This window comes from Saccostrea echinata, unplaced genomic scaffold (assembly GCF_033153115.1).
Source record: "Saccostrea echinata isolate AGI-Se365-2 ecotype Australia unplaced genomic scaffold, CSIRO_AGI_Sech_v1 ptg000009l, whole genome shotgun sequence".
Classification (NCBI taxonomy): domain Eukaryota; kingdom Metazoa; phylum Mollusca; class Bivalvia; order Ostreida; family Ostreidae; genus Saccostrea; species Saccostrea echinata.
In genome coordinates, this window is record NW_026889758.1 from 48,916,003 (window position 1) to 48,942,419 (window position 26,417).

The window sequence follows — 26,417 nt, forward strand, 5'->3', positions numbered from 1 at the left end:
AGCCACAGTGAGTGTAACATTTATTTAATATTATTGTTAATGTTTACAAATAGTGAAATACTGATACTGTGAAATTTTAATGGATATATAGAAAATATAAAAGTACAACCATTTATTGTAAATCACATACATGAAAAGCTTTTTTTTCAAGCAATTGGAAATTCTTCATTTTTTCATGAAATTATTTTATTTCGTATGTATGATAATTTATTTCGTATTTTAATTCAGTCAACAAATCATTGTCGCAGCCTAGTTCCCTTCATTATTTTCAGCAGTTCAGTGACAGAGATAAAATGATCATTTGAGGTTTATACCCCCCCCCCTCCCCACCAAATGAAACTGAAAAATGTTTGGTTTTGGTCCCCTTCAACTGAAATTGATTCCTACTTACCATGCTTACAGGCTTAACTATGAAGATGTGACAGGGAGTGTAATAACAATAATTGTTCAGACAGATACATATTAAGCTGATATACGTATCAAATTTTAATGGATAGATAGAAATTAATAAACAATTACAACCATTTATTATAAACTACATAAAGATAATTTTTCAAGCAATTCGAAATTTTTCATTTTTTATGATAATATTTTATTTCGTATCCATATGTTTATAGGTTTATTCGTATCAACAAATCTGTGTACGAGTTAATAACGCAGCCTGGTTCCCTGCATTTCAGTGACAGAGAACCAGAATAAGATTGTAGGGAAACAAGCCTTGTTACAAGGTTTGAGGTTTGTTTATTTTATATTTTAATTTACACTTTTTAAAAATTATTATTATTATGCAAAAATCTGTACATTTTAATGTTATAAGTCGTTTTGTGGTTCATATTTGCGGTGACTGTCCCACGTGTGTTTACCTGTTTACATTCACCTACTGACCTAGAGTCTTCAAAATGTACCTTCTGTAATCATGACTGTTGTAATCTTGTTTTTATGTTAGTTTATCGTATGTAACTTGACTGTTGTATAGATTTATAGCGATCACTGCAAGCTTTTATTATTTAGGTGAAGAGAAATTTCAGACTATCAATCACAGGCACTTGTTTCATATACGGTGCACCCCTACTTATTTTTACCAGAAGGTATCTAACTCAATTTCAGGCACCCCTGCTTCAAGCTCGTATTTTGTTCATGTATCATTATCAATCATTAACCTACTTTAAAATGACATCGTTCGCTTCAAGAGACTTTTTTCTTGTCAAATAAATCGTTTCAGACGTCTCTGGTGGAGTCTCTTTATTGTAAAGCACTCATTTATTCCACGAAAATTACCTCGATACATTTTAAGACTTTAGATGGGATACAACTTCCAGTTGGGGGTAGAATAAAACCGGAGACTTCCGAGTATTCCATTCCGAGGTCTCTGGTTTTATCTTTCATTTATAACCCCAACAGCAAATTTGTATCGAAAATTACCTTGATACATTTTAAGACTTTAGATGGGATACAAATTTCATTTTTTTTCACAGGTCACGAGGTTTCAACTTAAAAAATAAAAATTCTCACCGTTAAGATATGTTGGAAATTTTAGCTTGATGTGTTGATAATTTGCCAAATTATTATGTAATAAAGGGGACTTTATATGATCACCCGGCGCTGTCGCTTTAGTTCAGTCTTCACAACAATTCTTTTTCAGCATATGCCCTTCGGGCATGTAGACCTATCATTTTTACCCAGCCCATTCAAATTTGTACATGTCCTACTCAAAATTCTTACATTTACCAGTATTGTGCAACAAAAAAAACCCATTAGGTATAAAGGTTTTTAATTTTTTCAGCATCGTAAACCAACCATGGCCTGTGATTGCCATTTTCTAAAGCGTTTTTGTTCATAAATAACTTTTGAGTTGCATGCTTGTCATTTGTTGGCCGGTTTAGCTGAACTGAATTTCAGAAATGGGATCATGACTGTAGTGCCACAGTATGTGGCATTGATGAACATCTCGTAATTTAGCAAGCAACTTCGAGAAAACAAATAGGTTAAACTAAACACTTCAATGATTAGATTGACAATCATTTGACAGGTCGTATCGAGAATGTAGACAGGCAATCCATCGACATTACATATAGCAACGTTTAAGCGAATAATGACAGAATAAATGGCAAGTAAAGATCGTACAATGAAAGAAGATTCACATATGCCCTCTTTGGACATGTAATTTGGCAATTTTTACATGCCCGGCTGCAAATTTAACAGGTCCCTGGCATTGGACTCCCGGGTTATTTGGAAGACTGTTAGTTTAGTTTCACGAGGTCCGACAACATTGATTCTCAATGTCTGCTCCCTCTACCCCATACACTTATCTTGATAAAATTATATATATTTTATTATTAATTATATAAATTGATATAAATTATATAAACCGGTCTTGTTTATATAATTTTACAATGTCATAAACAGCTGCTTAAGTGCATATAATATTGTAAATGGATTTATATATAGGATTAGGGAAAGATCCTCACTTGATTATGGCAGCATATTTAGCTCGTAGGAGTTTATTATCTACCACACATGATCAATGTCACTTTTGGACGTGAATGACTTTTGACACCCTAACTTCAGTTCAAATCAACGTTAACTTTATGTGACGTCTCTCTGAATCTTTTTTGGCATGTAACTTGGGTAAAAACAATTAAGTACTCTTGATGCATTTGATTTCTCTTAGCCCGTTTAAACATTTCCAAGGTCTATACCAGTTTTTGCAGGGGCGAAACTATGTAGAAGTTGGAAAAGAAACCCATCCCCTTTTTGACGTATTTGGTTTTCGAGGGGTGAAAATTTTCAATATTACACTCAACTACATGCAATATTTATTATATTATACTGAATGTTTTATACAAATACAAATAATAGTGAACCTTGAGCGCATAAATCTGCGCAGTCACTATTTTTTGGAATATCACCCGTCGTCAAGCAATGTTGACTGTTGCGACACTGGGCGTGGCTTCATTATTCAGCGGATAATAGTGCTTTTTAACAAATGTTTCTTGACGAATCAGATTACTTCATCTAATATACCTGAAAGTACAATATTAATTAATTGTCATCATTTTCCTATATTAGCATTTTTACTGGTAATGGTTTTGAAATGATAGGAACATGCACTGTTCAAAAAGTCTTAAAATGTTGTTTTGGCTCAATTTCTTTGTTAGATTACTGTGTTGAACTAAGGCAGGTCAATTAAAGTAACATGATCCTATAGATTACATGTACATTTAGTACTGTAAAGTAGACAAATTTATTGTTCTCACAAGTAGTTCTCAAACATTGATTTAAGTTGGTCTCCTGAAGGATGTAATAATGCAATTGGTCTGCTTAAGGTACAGTGTATAATATAGACATGCATATTTTATTTTGAATTTGTATTATGTCAATCATTAAACATATATGGATCTTAATTAAAAACATTGTTTTCATTAGAATTTAAGATATGTATAATAGGCATATATTCTTCATGCTTTTCCATAGTTATGTCCTTTTTTACAGGGTCTCTGCTAGAATCATGTGGACCCCAGTGTAACAAATCTATGGAAAGAGAGAAAATCTCAGCTCAAGGGTCAACATGTCTTTATTCCAAGAAAGGTAAATTGATAATTTTTTCTGCTAAAATACTCTTTTATAAATTATAATATCAATGCAAAAGAGTGAACAAACAATGTACCTAACAACATTTTGAAAATGAAAGTGCAATAACAGTTAATAATTATGATCAATCGAATGAATGTTGATAATCCAATCAAAGTCCTTGTTGTATATCAATTCTGTCAAAAAAGTCTTATAAATCATTATGCATGAATTTTATAAAAATGATAATTGTTTTTTACTCATTTTTAATTTTTTGTCTCACCGTCTTTAAAAATAACACTTCAAATTCAAACTTTTCTTGACTGTAAAATCAACATGTTAAGTAAAGTTGTCTATGTATTTTTATGATTTTGTAATAATCATTAAGATGTGCTACCTCCTTAATGATTATGTCATTTTTGATCAGTTTTAATTCAAAACAGTTACCGGTAAATACATGTATAATCTTTGGTGATTGAAATTCCCAAGTTTTTCACAGAATTACATAAAAAAAACCACCTGCCCGAAATGTATTGGAATTAAGTTATTTTTAGCTCACCTGAGCCAAAGGCTCAAGTGAGCTTTTCTGATCAAAATTTGTCCGTTGTCTGTCGTCGTTGTCGTCTTTGTTGTTGTTGTTGTTGTAAACTTTTCACATTTTCATCTTCTTCTCAAGAACAACTGGGCCAATTTCAACCAAACTTGCCACAAAGCATCCTTGGGTAAAGGGGATTCAAGTTTGTTCAAATGAAGGGCCATACCCTCTTTCAAGGGGAGATAATTAAGAATTAGTGAAAATTTAGTGGTATCTTTTAAAAATCTTCTTCTCAAGAACCACTGGGCTGTAAAAGTTGAAACTTAGGTGAGACCTTCATTACATAGTGTAGATTCAAGTTTGTTCAAATCATGACCCCCAGGGGTAGGGTGGAGCCACAATGGGGGATCAAAGTTTTACATAGGAATATATAGGAATAAATCTTTAAAAATCTTCTCCTCAAGAACAACAAAGCCACGATTAGTCATATTGATATGGAATCATCCTCAGGTAGTGTAGATTCAAGTTTGTTCAAATCATGACCCCCAGGGGTAGGATGGGGCCACAAAGGGGGGATCAAAGTTTTACATAGGAATATATAGAAAAAATCTTTAAAAATCTTTTTCTCAAGAACAACAAAGCCACAATTAGGCATATTGATATGGAATTATCCTCAGGTAGTGCAGATTCAAGTTTGTTCAAATCATGACCCCCAGGGGTAGGGTGGGGCCACAATGGGGGATCAAAGTTTTACATAGAAATATGTAGGACAAATCTTGAAATTGTTTTTCTTAAAAACAACAAAGCCACAATTAGTCATAATTTATATGGAAGCATCCCCAGGTAGTGTAGATTCAAGTTTGTACAAAATCATGACCCCCGGGCGTGGGGGGGGGGGGCACAATGGGGGATCAAAATTTTACATAGGAATTTATAGAAAAAAAATCTTTAAAAACCTTTCTCTCAAGAACAACGAAGCCACAATTAGTCATATTGATATGGAATCATTCTCAGGTAGTGTAGATTAAATTTTGTACAAATCATGACCCCCAGGGGTAGGGTGGAGCCACAATGGGGGATCAACATTTTACATAGAAATATGTAGAAAAAAATCTTGAAAAATCTTCTTCTCAAGAACAACAAAGTCACAATTAGTCATATTGATGTGGATTCATCCTCAGGTAGTGAAGATTCAAGTTTGTATCAAATCATGACCCCTCGGGGTAGGGTGGGGCCACAAGGGGCGATCAAAGTTTTACATAGGAATATACAGAAAAAAAAATTGAAAAATCTTCTTCTCAAGAACAGCAAAGCCTTGTTAAGTCATATTGATATGGAAGCATTCTCAGATAGTGTAGATTTAACTTTGTTCAAATCATGACCCCCAGGGTTAGGGTGGTGCCACAATTGAGGATCAAAGTTTTACATAGGAATACATAGGAAAAAACTTCAAAAATCTTCTTCTCAAGAACAGCAAAGCCATGTTTTGTCATATTGATATGGAAGCTTCCTCAGGTAGTGTAGATTCAAGTTTATTCAAATCATGACCCCTGGGGGTAGGGTGGGGCCACAATGGGGGATCATAGTTTTCCATAGGAATATATAGGGAAAAAAAACTTGAAAAATCTTCTTCTCAGGAATAGAAAAGCCATGTTTTGTCATATTGATATGGAAGCATCTTCAGGTAGTGTAGATTCAAGTTTGTTCAAATCATAAACCCCAGGGGTAGGGTGGGGCCACAATGTGGGATTAAATTTTTACATAGGAATATATAGGAAAAAATCTTTTAATCAACAGAAAAGCCATGTTTAGTCATATTGATATGGAAGCATCCTCAGGTAGTGTAGATTCAAGTTTGTTCAAATGATGGGGGGGGGGGGGGGGGGGTAGGGAGGGTCCACAATGGTGGATCAAATTTTTAACAAGGGAATATATAGGAAAAAAATCTTTAAAAATCTTCTGCTCAAGAACAGTAAAGCCATTTGTTATATTGATATGGAAGCATCCTCAGGTAGTTCAAAATCCAAGCCCCCTCCCCTTTAAACTTTTCAATACTGAAGTGATTTGTGCTTTTTCCTAGCCAATGTGCTCAGGTGAGCGTTGTGGCCCATGGGCCTCTTGTTTTTGATACGATATATTCATTAATCTAGATATGTATCGATATACAGGTAAACTTCGGTATCTCAAACACCGGTATGTTGAATACCACGGATATCTCGAAGTGAATCAACAGTCCCGGCCGTTTTTATTATATTTATGATTTTAAAAAACCCTGGTATCTCGAACACGGAAATATCGAATACCTCGCTTATCTCGAAGTAGATTTACGGTCCCAAGTGCTATAAACACATGCGTTATCTCGAAGTCCAACAAATTCTCGCTCCACTGAATTCACACCTTAGTACACAATAATCCCATTATGCTAATTTTACGGTCTGTTGAACGTTTCCGTTAGGTCTAGCACAGGCTTCATGGGACCATTGCTGATAATCACACCTTATTAGTCCCAAGCTGTTGTTTTTGGTAGTTAAATTTAATTACGCAGGCCAGGTGATTTGGAGGTGTTAATAAAATGCACTCTCAGAGATACTATGACACGATAATGAAACAGCAGCTTGGGGACGATTACTGTACTAGAAATTTAAATTTAAAATTTCAAAATACACGCTTATACACATCATTACATATCAAAGTAAACACTGAACACATCAAAGTGATATTGAACTCAAGAAATTAAACAATTAAAGACATTATTTTGAGTATAAAAGTCAGTACCAAAAATCAAATCTTCAGTAAATATCATGTCTGATAAGGCAGTCTAACGAAGGACCCGGTAGCCAACCAGGGGGGACAGTTAGATTATCTGACCGTGGTGTAAAAAGAAAACTTAAAGTTCATAGAATCGAAACAAAGTTTGCTTTTGTTTATTCATATTGGCAATTTCAATAAATTATTGTAGAACGATAATTCCTGTTGTTACATTTAGGCATGTGGGTATATGTACATATCCTGTTAAAGTCTTTGTGTATCACATTATATCATGATATACTTCAGACAAATTAGTACACCCGTAGTTTTGAATACAATTCATACATTGATTTCATTTGCCACAATGATCTCTTTAATATTGCAATAATGCATTTGGTCTTCCTAATGCATGTATAATGCAGGTACTGTATATACTCTATGTCCAGCTTATAGGTGAGTCATAAAAAGATTAGTATTTTGAAACCAGGTTAAAACATCAGAGCATTGATTTGAAATTGTCAATTGATTCTGGCAAAAAGTTGTACCGATTTATAAGCGGGTCAATAGCAAATCCCTCCAAAATAACCTCAAAAAATACAACTGACTTATAGGTGGACCACCTTATAGGCAAGTATATATATGGTATAGTTTTTGTTGAATTTTGCTAACAGCAAAACACTATGAATAATGAATTTTGGGAAAAAAAGATTATTAAGTTTAATGATGCATGTATGTAGTATAGAAATATTGTTCATATGCCTGTACATGGTACAAATATGCATTTTACAGAGTGTACATATGCCAGAATCATATGGACAGCAGACTGGCCCTGGTGATTCCATTAAGAAAAAAGAGGAAAAATCAGTGCTTGTGCTCATTGGTCATTGGACAAAGGTAAATAGATTTATTTCATGAAACTAAACATGTAAATTACTAGGATATTGAAATATCACAATTAAAATACATGTACTGATTTATAAATATATGGATATCAGTTGGTCTTCTTGATGGAGTTAAACGCATTTGTTATCCCTTTTAAGTGGATCATTTAAATATTATGCAGTTTATTTAGAAGCTCTTTATTATCTGCACTGTTTACTTTTACAGGGTGTATGCCAGAATTTTTTCAAGAACAGTCTGAATCTGACATGGAAAAAATGAAGAAAAACAGCCTTCCTGTTTATACATCTACATTCTGACAAAGGGTAATTTTGTTTAGTTCAATTAGAAGTGCACATTTAATTTCAGTTGCTTTCCTTAATGATATATTATAGCATTTTTATTCCCTTATGAACAATATGTATACTTGTAAAGCATGTATCACAAAATCTTCTGCAAACAAAGTTTTGGGTGTATAGTGTTTGTTGTTTAACGTCCCTCTTGAGAATTTTTCACTCATATGGAGACGCCACCACTTGTCGGTGGAGAGCTGCAAATTTTTGTCCTATACTCAGCACTTACGGCCATTGAGCATTGAGGGATCTTTTTCGAGCCAGCACCTACTGTGACGTGGGACCTTGGTTAATACCTCTGTCTCATTTGAAGAACGGGTCTCCACGTCCCACAGTGGGATTCAAACTCGCGATGTAAGGATCAGCTTCTTTCTCCGCGACTCTAGAGTAGACGCTCTAACCACTGCATCTGCTCTACTTTGGCAACTTTGGGTGTATATAAGCATAGGAATCATCATGTCCATCTGTCTGTTCATGTGTTTGGCCACTTTTATGATTAGTTTTTTTGTTCCAATTCTAGCTGAGATAAATTGATTTAAGTCATCTAGATACAAACAAATTAAGGGAAATTACTATGGTATTGGAATGAACATTTTGGAATACTGTCTAATTGTTCCATTGTAGTTGGTTTCTTTAATGTTGAAATAATGCATCTGGTCTTCCTAATGCATGGCATACACTGTATGCATGTGTAATGTTAAAGTTGGCTGAATGTAAAACAGTTCTTGCATTATGACAAAGGTAAATAGATTTAGTTCATGTAACTAAACATGTAAATTATTAGGGTATTAGAATCTCAAGTTTTGAATACTGATTTACATGTGGAGAGAAGTTGGTCTCCTTAATGCAGTAATAATACATTTGGTCTCCCTTATGCATACTGTATATTATATAAAGTTAATGACTGACATGTACGAGGGTTGATCCAAAAGTTCATGGAATTTCTTCATATTTTATTTATTTATTAGTGAAAGTGGTTGAATACTGATTTACATGTGGATAGTAGTTGGTCTCCTTAATGCAGTAATAATACATTTGGTCTCCCTTATGCATACTGTATATTATATAAATTTAATGACTGACATGTACGAGGGTTGATCCAAAAGTTCGTGGAATTTCTTCTAGTGTTGTACCGATAATCAGAAAACATCGATTGTCGACAAAAAAATGCTACCGATTCCGATGATCGATTAAAGTTTTTCATAATCGATCATCGGAAACATACTTCTAATACAATACATTCTGGAATTATCCATTTCTGGTTTAAAATTTATTTCTTCTTAATGAAAGAAAATGGCATCTGCATCTGATACTAGCCAACTAGCACGAAGCAGAGGTGATTAAGAACCGAAGATGCATATATAGGGCCTAAAAAAAATTATTTTTGTTTCCTGTAATAACCCGACCAACCCATTCAATTTACCCCCGGGTGAATTTTTTTTTCTGCCAAATCTGTGTTTGCTCTTTGGTTTGATCAATCAGCTGATTCTTTTTATTCAAAAAATATTAATTGTATCTTTTATTTGAGATATAAAATATGCAACTTAGTCAACATTTACCTTAAATATAGAGTGATCAATTCCCCCAACAACTTTTTGAAGTTCGTTTTCTGCCGCTAGGCAGCCATGTTGGGTGTCCACTGTAAATATTTTTAGGTCTAGAAAGTGTAAAAGAAGCAAAACAACAAAGAAAATAATATATTATGTATTTTATATATTCATGTTAAAGAAATAAATGAAATTATTGTAATAGTCTGCTTTTTGTATACAACACTATGAAGAAATCTGATTATAATCGGTGAAATCGCATCAGAAGCAGTAACCGATTCCAACCGATGATCGATTATGAAAATTAACTGATGTCTCATCACTAATTTCTTCATATTTTTTTTTATTTATTAGTGAAAGCGGTTGAATACCGATTTACATGTGGAGAGTAGTTGGTCTCCTTAATGCAGTAATAATACATTTGGTCTCCCTTATGCATACTGTATATTATGTAAATTTAATGACTGACATGTATGAGGGTTGATCCAAATGCTCATGGAATTTCTTCATATTTTATTTTTTTATTAGTGAAAGTGGTTGAATACTGATTTACATATGGATAGTAGTTGGTCTCCTTAATGCAGTAATAATACATTTGGTCTCCCTTATGCATACTGTATATTATATAAAGGATGAGTGCACTTAAGCTATGGGAGTTGGGTCCCGGTGTTTTGCGCAAAATAAAATTCCGAAGTTCATAAACTTTATGTTTTATAGGTATTAAACAATGTCTTAAGAGCAGGTTTTGGTATATTATATTACATGAAAGTATTAAATAATGCCAAGCGACATTAGCTTTTGAGACGGGGGTCTAACAGTTTTGTCACATTTCTATTGTTATTCATATGCATACCAGTTTTCAACGACACATCGAGCCGCAACTTGTCCATTGGTCTCATTTGCACAGAATGTGTATTTTAATTTAAACTTCAACATATCCAAAGGACAATGTTGGACAAATTGCGGCTCATATCTAATTTTTTGAAAAAGTCTCCAAACTACGGTCGAATTAGCCACTAAATTAACAGTTCACCGAGTGTCAACGATTGATATTATGATCACTTTACTCACGTGACATTCCACTGATCAGTATACGCTTAGGCTTTCATTGAACATTTCATTGTGTTTGTCATTGAAAGTTTCTATTGTGACAGTATCTATCGTACTTCCAACTTCAAACTATGGAAGATTTTTGCGCAAATTTTAATAGGGTTTGAAGATTATATGTCTCTTATTTTACTTTGTATTTTTCATTAGGGGTGTTTTGAAAGAATTCTGGTATTGACACTTGATTAGTAAGTACATGTACAGGCTCATGTCGCCTCTGTATAATGGTCTGCAGGGCGAGACATCTTCCCCATCCCTAAACACTAGAATCATTAATAATTTGTGCACCATGAAACTACACAATCTCTCTCTCCTCCATTTAAATTCGCAGTGCGAAAAAAATCATATGTGCCAATGTTTACTTTCCACATCCATGCGATTTAAATGTCTCCGCCTATTTGCGGATACCTTAAATTCGAAAGTAATCCCATTCAAATTTCCGGAATTTAAGGCTTGAACATGTTCTTTTCAATAACATTGTCTGTAATTATAGAAATATGTATGACAAAAAATCCAAGGAATAAATATCAAACGAATATGCTTGCACAATAATCATAGATTAATTAAGCGATATATTGTAATGTAAAGCTTAAAATGGGTAGCCCAAAAGGTTCCAAATGACGTACTAAAGTGCAATCATTCTTTAATGACTGACATGTACGAGGATTGATCCGAAAGTTCATGGAATTTTTTCTTATTTTATTTATTTATTAGTGAAAGTGGTTGAAAATTACAAATAAGAATATAGACACTTGTTGAATTTTTTTAATAAAAAAATATTTTAAATATTAATGATAGTAACTCTATGGCAGTTGCCATAGCAAAGGATGTTTTAAAATGCAGGGGAGACATTTACTCGTTCATTATCATTTTAATTCTTAATACGTGATATAAGAAAAAACCTGCGCCAAGTGGCAAATAAAATGAGAATTTTGTCATTATTACGATTGCTTGACCACTAATATACCTGTATGTGAGAGTTTTACTGATTTAACTTGATATTTAGATTATTAGTTGATGATTTCTTGTTCATCTTTTAATTGTTAGAGAACGTCACATTTCAGTCAAGTTATAAGTTTTGTTAAAATCTTAGGAACACTCTGACTTAAAGGGGTATACTACTGATACAGGCTGGAGAAAAATGCATTTAGCAACTGATTTTCCAGTGGCGTGAGAAATTTAAGAACAATAGAACTTCCATGGAGGTTGATTAAAGGTGTGGCTGCTTTTGGAGGGTCTGTTTTTCTCGTAGACAAATTAAGCGTTGATGGATGTTGACCGCTGACGTACTGTGCTTGACTTTGCTACTGAAATTGGAACATCATATGGAAAGATGGGGAGTATTTGAAATATGAGTGTAATATAAAGATAAGTCAATTGGTGGATACCCAGGCTTTTCTTGAGAGAAAAAAGGAGAAAAAGGCAGAATATTCTGTAGAATTACTTAGTTGAATTGAACATGAGGGTGAGATGCTCCTATAACATGACATGACATACTTAACTTGACGTTACGTCGAAGTCTCCCCCGGATTTTACAACTATCAGTGTTCAGAAAGCTCATGTGACCTTATTGGTAATTGGAACGTGGTGAAATTTTCCAGTATTGTTGCCTAATGACTCTATATTATAAATATGCCTATTGTTTGCTTTCGTCAATTCACAATAAAATTTTAGAAATAATTAAATTCCATGAACTTTTGGATCAACCCTCGTATTAGAAAAAAGATGGATCTAAGATTGAACAGGTTATAATTCACCTGAGTCATTTAAATTATTTATTGCTATCTGTTCTTGTTCAGTCATCATGTGTCAAGTATTGTCTGTAAACTATTGAACATTTTCAGCTTCTTTTCTGGAACCAGTTTCAACTAGTTTCTCGGTTGAAGTACTGTATAGGGGATAATTTCAGGGGTTGTAATTTTCATGTGTTTCTATCCTCTGACACGATCGCGGTTTGTTGAATTTGCGGAATCAGTATATAACTAAGGTTACATGTACCTCCCTTCAATGTCTATATCCGTTTAATCCATAGCATAGCTAGAAGGCATTAATCAGCGTTATGTATTCACTTCACGAACAACAGGGTAGATTTATATATACATCAGCAAGTTCGATAGTTATTTAAATGATTTTTTAAAACCAAAATGTCGATAAAAACATGATAATGCAGGTAACAAATACACGTCATAACATAGTTACGTACGGGTATTCAAAACCCGTGACCCTAGTGTTTTGATTGATGAAACATGTAGCGTTGGCTATTAAAACAGTTTTTTTTTTCTTTTTACAAATACAGGTTATTATCTGCTGGGTGATCTAAATTAATGTCAAGCGTGATAATTAAAATAATTGAATGACAGGTACGATTCGTAATTACTGAAATGACCATGCACTGCACGTATATTTACCTATCGTAGTCTATTCTCAAATTTCCAAATATAACATGTAGGTTATTGAAAACTTATTCACTGTTTCTTGAATTCACGGATTTATTCACACCGTGAATATAGCGAATATTAACACGGCGAGTTATTTTCCCCCTATACAGTATACAGACTTAATATAGAAATGATTTTATCGACTTTCTCAATCTATCATGAATTTAAAAATGTAAATATAAGCATTTAATTGTAAATATTAAACATTTAGCATCTAAAAACCAGAGTTGGAAATTACTGACTGCCCGAGGCAGTCTGTTTTTCAGGTAGGCAGGGACAAACTTTAGATTAACCTCGGTGGTCGGGGTAATTTAAACAGGTAGTTCCTGTTTTCCTTTTTTTTCAGGGTATAGTAAGTCTATAGAAATTAAGTAAAATATAGTATATCAAAGGAACACTTCTAGTTAAAAATATGAGATGACCTATAGGACCAATGTTGGTTTCAGTCTTTAGAAAAAGCTTACCGATATATGTTCCGGTCACTGACTTTAGGTCACATGTGTGTAGTTTCTTGTTTCTCATGTATTGCTTTAGTTCTACATTAATGGTAATCTAACAACCAAGCTTTATGATAAACGTGATGACTTTAACTTTTCAATCGTCAACTTCCCTTACTTATTCAGCAATATACCTTCATCACCTGCATACGGGGTTTATATCTCTCAGTTGATTCGATACGCAAGAGCATCCTCTATGTATGAACAATTTTTAAAAGGAGGTAAGTTATTGACAAACAAATTGCTGAAACAAGAATATCAGCAGTCTTGTTTAAAGTCATCATTTTGTAAGTTCTATGGTCGATACAATGACCTTGTCAGCAAATACAATTTATGATTAAGTAAAATGCTGACTGACGTTTTTCATACTTATTGTTAGGCCATTATTTACACACTGAATTGTGTATGGATTTTTCTATTGTTTCCCAGTCGTGACAAGGAGCACACAGCGGGTGTGACTGGTCTGCAGGGGATGCTCACTCCTCCATGGCACCTGATCCCACCTCTGATGTTTTGGAGGTCCGTATTTGCTCTGCTCCTATTTTGTATTTTTTGATGGGCTTTTGAGCTTGAATACTGATTGTTATCTCGATATATTTCATTCTACTCAACTGTGTGTTCATGTGATCCTACCTCAGTATTTACAGAATGATACATCCTTTGTTTGAGGGTCATTCTTGATGTCTGACTGAGTAATGGCAATGGGACATAAAACCTTAACTGACCTTACCACATTCTTTTCTAATCTGAAAACCCTCATGCATTTTTAGCATAACATATCGCCAATGCACACATTTTTCCCGAGGAACGAACTGCATCTACTCTGCATAGAACAGTATCTCTCCCACTGGCACAACAGTACTATTACACGTCATTATGTTCTTGAAAGGCAAACACAGCAATTATTGCTCGGCATGATTTTTTTTCATGACACCTGCAGTATCGAGTAACACAAAGTGAATGATTCATGTCCTCGAACAAAGTGTGCTTACAATGAGGTTTAGTTCCGGTTGATTGCGTTTAGTTAAAGAGAATTTATGATCTGCATTTCCATAGATGTCTTTTATATCAACACCAAACATGCATTTAAGGAAGAAAATATATTAAGTAAAATGCAAAAGCCTGTATTAAAAAATCAAAGGACAAGTGCACTTAAGCAATGCTTAATGGGCCCTTTTTCAGTGCCATATTACTTTAGAATATATTACCAAATTGTTCTCTTTTGGTAATAGTTAAATACAAGTGGACATTTCTAATTAAAATCACATTAAAACATCACCTAAATCAGCATGGATTTGAAACAAATGAAGTTTTTTAAATGCCTATAGATACCCCAAATCCGGAAAAGTCATACCGAACCTATTTTGAGTTTCGTTTATTTATATCAAGGGGAGGAGACATTTAAATCAGACACTTGAACAATCTGATGGTGGATCATTGACAGGCGCGTTTGCCAAATGATACTTCTTGTACTATGTTACCCGAGAAAAAAATAGAATGAAGTTGTATAGATACCTGTATCCATAGTGAACAAACTAAGAAATTTGCATGCTTGCATTTGAAATAATACAATAAGTATTAACATTAGTTCCTTTAAATTTTAAAATGAAAAAAAGTGTATTTAGGTGGCTTTCAATACCAGTACCATTGTCTTGCATGAATGTTAAAAATGTTTGACACTTTTATTTATGATGACATTTTAACGACACTAAACTCTCCTAACCATCCCGTGTTCCTAAAACCAAATACATACAAACTTCTCTATGCGGCTTGACTTCGATATAATGATACAAAACGTGGTTATGTTTTATAGTGAGCATCTTTGAGGAATGTTTACCTGGGTAGAACTCACGTGACTACCAGTATTTTAAATAATTTATTCCACGGGTGGGCTCTTGCTTGTTATAGGAAAAACATTGAACTTTTCATACATTTTTAATATTTTAAGTACAAGCCTAATCATGTACAAATTTCCTACTTTCACACAAGTTTTATAAATGTATAATGCATTTTTTGTCAATCGCACAAGTTTGTACAATGTTAGGCTGACAATAAACAAAAGCTTTGAAATGATTGACCGTCCTTGATTTACTATAGAAAATCACAAATGTCGGCTGACCCCTACCACATTGTATGGCTTTGCTCTTAGTATATTCATGAATTTCAGCGATAAAATTTGTTGAATCTTATGGTTTAGATATCAATTAATGATCTGAGATGGAAAATTATGCTTAATTTAATTCTTCATTTTTTCATATTTTACCGGGGCCCATAAGTGCACTCGTTCTTTAGTGTTTATACAGGTAAAAAGTTTGAAAAAATAAAAATGTGCCAACAAATGGTTTCGAACCAGGACACTAAAAATGTTCATGGTGAGAGTCTGTGCTCTATCATTCTGGGCTATGCTGACTATGAGGACATTTGTAATAAATATAAACCAGTATGATAGAAATAGGTTTTCACGTTTTTTGTAGGTTTTTTTTCTATGAATTTCGACCCTAGGCACCTCTAAAAAAAACCTTGTTTTAAATAATTGCTTACTAGATCAAAATCTATCAAAATTTCATAATTTAATTTAGGGGCAGGCAAAGGGTGATTATATTGCATCTATCGGGTATAATTTTCTTATCAGAAAATTGTAGAGATATGCAAGGTTAATTAATGACAACATTTATTTTTCCTTTTTGCCTAATACTTTTATGATTTTCAGTAATAAATTGATTATTGAAAAAAGCCTTTAATATGAATGCTGATTTTATCTCCATCTGTTAATTTTCAGCACCTTTTCTCGTGATTATAGTAGATAGAGAACAGATTATGATTTCTAACATTTGCTTTTACAGATCATTTTCTTGAGATAGGTTGAACCAACAGTCAAATACAGACACTTTTAAGAAAAGTAAAAATCTGGCTCAGGTAAAAAAAAAAAAAAATCATTTACAGTTTTAACAATTAGTAATTTTACCTTAATTAACTGGAAAAATCTTATTTGACGAAATACAGGTCAAGAATGAAGAGTTTAAAGCCTAGTAGGGATTTTGGTCAATCATTACAGGTAATCTGCAGTCCCTTTCAAGAATTTTACACTCATAGAGACGCCACCACTTGCCAGTGGAAAGCTGCAAATTCTGTCCTATACTCTGCACTCATGGCCATTGAGCAGTGAGGGGTCTTTTTCATGCCAACACCTACTGTGACATGGGACCTTGGTTTATAATGTCTCATCCGAAGGACTGGTCTCCATGTCCCACAGTGGGATTCAAACCTGCGACATAAGGATCAACTCCTTACTTCGCGACTCTAGAGCAGATGTTCTAACCATGGCGCCACGCTTGTGACTAGCTCAGTTTTAAAGAAATCATTCAAGATATTTTTTATCAAACTTAATATGCTGATACACATATAATTAGTAAGACCTATTCAACTATTTCAAAAACTTTTGACCTTTCCTGTGACCTTGACCTCACTTTCCTTCAATTTGCATTTTGCATGGTTTTAAAACCATTTAAAATATTGATATCTAAGGCTATGCATCTATACATAATTTGGTGAGAATTTATCATCTATATCCATTTTTTTTAGATTTCAGTTTCAATTTTAAAGAAACTTTTCAAGATATTCTCATCAAACTTCATACACTGACACAAAATTTCATGTTGCATTACTATACACTCGGCGGGCATACATGTCCTATGGACATATTTCTAGTGTATTGCTATTTCTGTTGTTTGTTTACTTCCGGTCAGTAAGTGCCCCCTAGGGGCAAGCCCCAGTCCTGTTTTCTTTTCCAGGGTTGCAACAGCGCCCCCTAGAAAAACAAGTTGCACCATCCAATAAAATCGTATTTTGTGCTGCTTTATGCCAATGAAATTAAGGCTGGACAGCATATGTATTATATTCTGACCAATGGGGTTGCCGTATTTTCAAATAATTAGAATAGACTTACCACTTCAGCATTCCTTTCATCACTGAAGTGATATACATGGTCAAAAATTGACTAACTTTCATTTTTGTGTCAACTGCAGAGCAGAACGACACTTAGAGATCACTTTACCTGGTGTCTGTCTGTCCGTCTGTCACACCTTATATCTCCATAATTTTGAGAGGCAGGGTTTTGATAATTAGCATTTATATATGTTTTTGAGCTCATGATACTATACTTTGAAACTGTATGAAATTCAGTTACCACACAAACTTATATTTAAATACTATGAAAATACATTGGGATCAGTATTCCACAATGAATCGTGTTGACTGACAAAGTGACAATTAAAGTAAAGACGGTCTGAAATTCCTTTCCTCCGAGGACTGTTGGAAGCACCTACATGTGTATTACTAAAATGATAAATAGTTATTCCTCATAATTTCAATTAAATTATTCATTTAAGGACTGGGGAACCATATTTTCTTTGATTGCCAGATTCTATCCCAGTCTTTTGGATCTTTTTTTTCCTTGCAGGCAAATGCTTGAACCTCCATGCTAATATTAAATTAATAGCTGACCACTCTTAGATTTATTTACCTCTTTAATGACGATACCTAGCAGGTGACATATACATTCCTTGAAACACTCTAGTTCCTATTTGATTTTCACTAATATAAAGATTATTGAAAAAAGACTAAGGTGCTCTATAGTGATCAGTCTATTCATTCATCTGTCTGTCAAATACACATATCCCTTGTTCAGAATACAGGTGACTCTAAATACTTCAAACTTTATATTTTTTAATTAGATACATGTAGCTGCTTTGGAACATCTGAAAGGTCTATTACATTATCACTAGTTTTACTAGTTTTCTTCATGTAAGTTGAATATATTTTAAACTTTCAAATTTTTATTTTTTACAGGTAAGAAAGAAATTCAGGAGTTCTTAAATTGCCCTTGGAGTTCTTGGATTGCATCAAACTGCTAAAAGACCTCAACAAAAACAGCGTCTTGAAAATAAAAATGAAAATATTCAGTGAAAAAAAAATGATGAAAGAGCCACTAAAAATCTTCAAGCCTTTGAGCTGAAATCTTGAAGTCAATCTGTGAACTTTACTAGTAAGTCATAATTACTAAGTCATCATTTGTGTATAATAAATACACTAAACTGTAAACACTTGTTAAAATGTGTATAATTTTTAGATATAATTTGTATCTCATAGACTTCAATAGTTTCATGTAATTTAAGTAATAATGAAAATTTCCTGTTGTCTAGCTAGATTAGAAACTGTTATTGTCCAATTTTGGATATTGTGAAATAATTCATCTAGTACATGTATGCATACATGTGTGTACACTTACGTGTAAATTAATTGTTATAGCAAATTCAATCAATCATTAAGTTGAATGTTGACTAATGTTTTTCATCAAAATTGTTTACACTGAATTGTTTGTGGATTTTTCCATTTGCCCAATCATGTCAAGGAGCACATGGCAGGAAATGCTTTCTCCTCCATTGCACCTGGTGTTTTTAGAGGTCTGTGTTTGCTCTGCTCTAATTATGTATTGTTTCAATGGACTTTAAAGCTTGATCACTGTTGGTAATCTTCATATTTCATATACTATTAGAGTACTTGAAGAAAACTGTAAAGATTTAACATACAGTAAAATGCATGTATATTGCACTTTAAGTACAGTGTATGTGGTTAAGAAATGTTAAATCGTCTCATAGTGCATTGAATTTGTTGAAAATTAGAAAATGTGTTGAAATTTTTTTTGAAATAATGTTAGATTGCAGATTTTTTTAAATCATGCAAGTAAGAAATTGCTAAATATTTTTTAGATTTTCTGGACAGTCTAGATGAGTTCTTACTATATACCTAGCATTGTCATCCTAGTTAAAATTTAAGGAGCAAGGTTCATTCCTAAGCTCTACCTGGACAAACTTGCATGGATTAAAGCACATTAACAGATTTACTTCAGATGCTTGACCTGATTTACATTTTCCTCATGTGTTTTTAGCTCACCTGAGCTGAAAGCTCAAGTGAGCTTTTCTGATCACCCGTTGTCCGTCGTCCGTCCGTCTGTCCGTCCGTCCGTCTGTAAACTTTTCACATTTTCAACTTCTTCTCAAGAACCACTGGGCCAATTTTAACCAAACTTGGTACAAAGTATCCTTGGGGGAAGGGGAGTTTAAATTGTTAAAATAAAGGGCCAAGTCCCCTTACAAGGGGAGATAATCAAGAAAAGACAAAAATAGGGTGGGGTCATTAAAAAATCTTCTTCTCAAGAACCACTGGGCCAGAAAAGCTGAAACTTATTTGGAAGCATCCTGGGATAGAGTAGATTCTAAATTGTTAAAATCATGACCCCCGGGGGTAGGGCGGGGCCACAATAGGGAATCCAAATTTTACATTGAAATATATAGGAAAAATCTTTAAAAATCTTCTTCTCAAGAACCACTGGGCCAGAAAAGCTGAAACTTATGTGGAAGCATCCTGGGGTAGTGTAGATTCTAAATTGTTCAAATCATGACCCCCGGGGTAGGGCGGGGCCACAAAAGGAAATACAGGTTTTACATTGAAATATATAGGAAAAATCTTTAAAAATCTTCTTCTCAAGAACCACTGAGCCAGAAAAGCTGAAACTTATGTGGAAGCATCCTGGGGTAGTGTAGATTCTAAGTTGTTCAAATCATGACCCCCGGGGGTAGGGCGGGGCCACAGTAGGGAATACAAGTTTTACATTGAAATATATAGGAAAAATCTTTAAAAATCTTCTTCTCAAGAACCACTGAGCCAGAAAAGCTGAAACTTATGTGGAAGCATCCTGGGGGTAGTGTAGATTCTAAATTGTTCAAATCATGACCCCCGGGGGTAGGGCGGGGCCACAATAGGGAATCCAAGTTTTACATTAAAATATATAGGAGAAATCTTTAAAAATCTTCTTCTCAAGAATCACTTAGCTAGAAAAACTGAAACTTACGTGGAAGCATCCTGGGGTAGTGTAGATTCTAAATTGTTCAAATCATGACCCCCGGGGGTAGGGCGAGGCCACAATAGGGAATCCAAGTTTTACATTGAAATATATAGGAGAAATCTTTAAAAATCTTCTCATCAAGAATCCATTAGCCAGAAAAGCTGAAACTTATGTGGAAGCATCCAAGGGTAGTGTAGATTCTAAATTGTTCAAATCATGACCCCCGGGGGTAGGGCGAGGCCACAATAGGGAATCCAAGTTTTACATTGAAATATATAGGAAAAATCTTTAAAAATCTTCTTCTCAAGAACCACTGAGCCAGAAAAGCTGAATCTTATGTGGAAGCATCCTCAAGAAGTGTACGCTTTAAATTGTTCAAATCATGACCCCGGGGATGGGGGGGGGGGAGGGGGGGCACAATAGGGAATCCAAGTTTTACATTGAAATATATAGGAGAAATCTTTAAAAATCTTCTTCTCAAGAATCACTTAGCCAGAAAAACTGAAACTTATGTGGAAGCATCCTGGGGTAGTGTAGATTCTAAATTGTTCAAATCATGACCCCCGGGGGTAGGGCGAGGCCACAATAGGGAATCCAAGTTTTACATTGAAATATATAGGAGAAATCTTTAAAAATCTTCTTATCAAGAATCCATTAGCCAGAAAAGCTGAAACTTATGTGGAAGCATCCAAGGGTAGTGTAGATTCTAAATTGTTCAAATCATGACCCCCGGGGGTAGGGCGAGGCCACAATAGGGAATCCAAGTTTTACATTGAAATATATAGGAAAAATCTTGAAAAATCTTCTTTTCAAGAACCACTGAGCCAGAAAAGCTGAATCTTATGTGGAAGCATCCTCAAGAAGTGTACACTTTAAATTGTTCAAATCATGACCCCGGGGATGGGGGGGGGGGCACAATAGGGAATCCAAGTTTTACATTGAAATATATAGGAAAAATCTTTAAAAATCTTCTCAAGAACCACTGGACCAGAAAAACTGAAACTTATGTGGAAGCATCCTGGGGTAGTGTAGATTCTAAATTGTTCAAATCATGGCCCCTGGGGGTAGGGCGGGACTACAATAGGTATTACAAGGGGGAAGTCTGGTAATGAACAGCATGGCCAAAGTTACTCAGGTGAGCGATGTGGCCCATGGGCCTCTTGTTTTGTTTTTGTTTGTTTGTTGTTTAACATCCCTCTCAAGAATTTTTCATCCATATGGAGATGCCACTACTTGCTGGTGGAGAACTGCAAAATTTGACCTATACTTTGCACTCAGGGCCTTGAGCAGTAAGGGATCTTTTTTGTGCCCACATCAACTGCTAGGCGGGACCTCGGTTTATATGGTCTAATCTGAAGGACTGGTCCCCACATCCCCAGTGGATTTGAACCTGAGACTTAAGGATTAAATCCTTACTTGCGACTCTAGATTACAAACTCTATCCTTTGCGCCACATGGGGGACTCCACAAGATTAAGTGTTTTGAGCAGTCCTATTCTCATGTAATTATAAACTCTATGTTGAACAAACCTGCAAAGATGATGTATGTACATGTGAATGTTTCAGGGTACCAATCCTTGATTTGACTTAGATTTTCTGGATTAATGACCAGTTTTTTAGAGAAGGTTCATTCAAAGTAACAATATACTCTTTGGTGATCAGTAAACATAGATGATGTATCCTGCTTCTGATGCTGGATGTAACATACATTTTCAGGGTTATTGAGCAGTTAAATCTAACCCAGACCAACTTGCATAGATTTTGGATCCAGGTGATATACATTACCAAAGTGTTTGTTGAGTGAGACTTTGCCTTACCAGTAGATAACATTTATAGAAGTGAGCTTTGTATTCTTTGATTAGGTATGTTTTTTCTTTGCTCAGGATATATATACCATCAGTGCCAACTACCATACATTTCATATAATAGATGTAGCTGTTGTTCAACTGAATATGATAAAACTGTGGATGAAAATAATTTGATTTTTGTACCTTTGAATGTATTGAATTAATTTGTAAAAGCTGTAATGATACAATGTTTGATATTTTATAAAAGTTTTTAGCATATGCAATCAATAAATGTATCAACATTTTTATTTTATTATACTTTTTACCCTGCAAACTTCTTAAAAACAGAATTGTAATGATCCATTTAACTGATACTAGGCTAGTGTCACATTGTACTGGTATATCATGTATACTGAACTGTAAATAAGAAGCATCTAAATAGGTAAAATCACAGCATGAATCATTGGATTATGTAAGAAGTGCACTATCTTGTGCTTTGGTATGGTATTAATAATAAATGTTAAACTATCATTTTTTTTTTCAAATTAACAAAGGATATGCTTGAGTGACTGTATTTTGACTAGCAGTAAAAATAAAATGATTTTTAAGCATTTGAATTATTTTGATTCATGGTCTCTGCAAGTTTAATGATAGCAAATATGTATATTGAACATGGCATCCACATATTGCTATACTGGATGGGGCATGACTTTTACTGAATCTTAATCACAACCTTGAAATTTTATGTAGTACATGTACTCTTGGTTTCAACTGGTCAAATGTATTCTTAAATCAGAAAGAATTTAAACAAATATAGGCATAGGTCAGAACTTCATCAATTAGTTGGAAAAGCGAATGCACTCGGTGACTATATGGTTTAAAAGAAGCTGGGTATAAATAGCAGGAAAAACTACTTGATGTCCACTGTGAACTTTCTGTCCTCAACAAAACAATATGGAGTATACTATACTTGGTCTAAAGAATAATCTGTGTCTGCATTCACTTTTAGGTTAAACTGTTTTGGGCGTTGAGAGTTTGTTTGTTGTTTAACGTCCCTCTGGAGAATTTTTCACTCATATAGAGATGCCAACACTTGCCGATGGAGAGCTGCAAATGACCTATGCTCGGCACTCAGGGCCAATGGGCAGTGAGGGATCTTTTTCATGCCAGCATCTACTGCGACACTGGACCTCTGTACGAAGGACCGGTCTCTACGTCCCACAGTGGGATTCAAACATGTGACAAAAGGATCAACTAACTCCATGACTCTAGAGCATAGGCTCTTTCCACTGCACCACGTGGGCGACAGCATTGAGAGTTAAATGTGATATCAGAACAAGCTACTCTAGGCTTATACTCTCTATATATTGATTGATTGTATGTTGTTTAACATTCCTCTCAAGATTTTTTCACTCATATGGAGACACCACCACATGCCGATGGAGATCTGCAAATTTTGTCCTATACTCGGCACTTACGGCCATTGAGCATCGAGGGATTTTTTTCATGCCAGCACCTACTGCGACACAGGACCTCGATTTATACGGTCTCATCTGAAGGACCAGTCTCCCCATCCCACACTGGGATTTGAACCTGCGACGTAAGGATCAACTCCTTACTTCGCTACTCTAGAGCAGACGCTCTAACCACTGCGCCACTGGGGCAACTACTCTCTATTTAAGTCACTTGTGCAATGACTTTAGTTTAATTCAAAGTTTTGTACTGATCATGTTGAATCACATTAGCACAAATATCTTTCTGCTGACCTTGACTAATGACCATCCGCAACTATTCTGGTTGGAAACAATATGTTAATTAATGCATAATAAGTGAAATTACTATGAAAGAAAAATGGTCTACTTAAACCACAAGTTATATTTATAAAAAATATACACTGGTCTCCTTAAGTCATATGAGAGAAACATAAAATATTAAGGAGACCATTTTTTTCATATATTTTTAGGAGGCATTTATTATGAAAAAATAAAGCAAGAGTCGACTAAATGGTGTTCTATAGATCTTTGATCTGGTATTTCTTTTTAGAAAAAAGCAAATTTAAAAAATCTGTATATTGTCTCCTTAAGCCATATATAATGGTCTGGTCTCCCTAGTCCTTAAATCAGAGTTATATATACAGTAAAACTTGTTGAATCCGGATGTTGTGCATTCCGGCATGTTGTTCAGTCCGGCGTAATATTTTAGTCCCCTGAATTTCCTTTATAATTTATGTTTAATAAATGTTGTTCAATCCGGATCTTGCCTATTCTGCAAACCGGCCGCTATTTAAAGAACTAACTGCTCATAATTAGTACAAATTATCTCCTCTAATCCGGCCACTTATTTTTACCTGTGCCCGCTGGTCATTAGAGAAGTCTCGCGTGGGGTAATTATTGTCCCGTTAATGATCTATCCTGTATCGACAGTTTAGATTTTAACAAACGTGATAAAAAAATCATTAATGGCTCAAGTAAGGCGAGGAAATTAACTCGCAAAAGAACGAGTAATAGTGATGGTTGGGTAGAAAAACTTGGAGACTTGTTCATGACCAGTCCTCCTTTCTACTTTCGTTTTGTGTGCACGACGTGCAATTCGAATTACTTCCCTTTGTGTCGCTAGTTTACAACGACCATAACGACACAAGATTTTGGTTCAATATTCATTATAACATTTGAAGTGTCTTAATATTTAATCATATTAATTTTAAAAGAAAGAAATTAATTATGAATCTGTCCCTAACAAAATAATATTTACAACGACGATGAGGTTTTGGAGTGTGTTTAAAACATTTAAGGATTTTCAAATTTAATAAATGACCAAGAGATATTATATTTCGTTACTGAATAAAAAACTTAAACAGAAATGAAAATTCTGAAGAACAAAAAGAGTTTAAAACAAACGGAAATAGAGGATTTTTTTTCAAGTGAAAAGTAAAAAATGACACATTTGATCAAGTATTTATTTACCACTCTATGTTTATGTAATTTTTAACTTTCTATAATGGTTCAATTTTCTCCAATCCGGATGTTGTCTAATCCGACCAAAAATTTTGGAACCACTGGTCGCCGGATTAGACAAGTTTTACTGTATATATATATATATATATATATATATATATACATGTATATATATATATATATATATATATATATATATATATATATATATATATATATATATATATATATATATATATATATATATATATATATATATAATATTTGGCAGGAACATGCAAGCACTTTGTTTAAGATTTTGAATGAGTGTTCTGCATCAATTAGGAAGAGCATGGAGGGGATTGACTACTTTGTTGCTGAAGCAGGCAGAGGATTTCAAACTCTGGATGAGATCATAGGGCAATTGACTATTTCACAAGTCAAGGCAAAGGATATGAGGTCTACTCTTGTTGATGGAAAACAGTACCTAAAATCTGACTATAAGGTAATTGAAGGATTTTAACTGTAAGTTCAATCACACTTAAAAACACATTTTATTTTGCCATTATGTAAAAGATATATCATCAGACATCAATTATTAAACTGTAAAATTTTCCACGTATCAATAAATTTTTTTAGGTAAAGCAGGATCATTGGACTGTGTATTTAGGGAACCTGAGTAAACTCAGGTGAGCTATTGCTATCCGTTTTTGTCCTTCGTCGTGCGACGTGTGTTAACATTTGAACATTTTCAGCTTCTTCTCTGCAACCGCTCAACCAATTTCAACCAATTTTGGCATAAAGCATCTATGGGTGAAGGGGAACAAAAATTGTGAATTTCATGGTCCCTCCCCCCCCCTCCCCGGGCCTGAGGGGTGGGACCAAAACCACTAAAATTAATGCAATCTTTGAAAACCTTCTTCTTTACTCCTAGACATCAAGCAGTTATACCCATATCCTCAGTGTTTAATATCTATTGCATTCAGTTGCGTTAAGTTTTGGGAATGAAAACTCTGCATGGAGAGATACTAAATGCAGTTGATATTAAACACATATTATTTCAGAGCAATCCATATTTAAATACATGTAGCATTAACATCATACCAGTAATTTTTTTTTT

At 34.3% G+C, this 26,417-nt stretch overlaps 1 long non-coding RNA gene across 1 annotated transcript; it reads left to right on the forward strand.

Annotated features, from left to right (window-relative positions):
- Positions 1-619: 619 nt before the first annotated feature.
- LOC133182992 (uncharacterized) lies at positions 620-18,717 on the forward strand. Its single transcript, XR_009720569.1, has 5 exons — positions 620-735; positions 3,493-3,588; positions 7,643-7,747; positions 7,961-8,058; positions 18,523-18,717. It is a non-coding gene; the product is annotated as an uncharacterized LOC133182992 (long non-coding RNA).
- Positions 18,718-26,417: the final 7,700 nt, after the last annotated feature.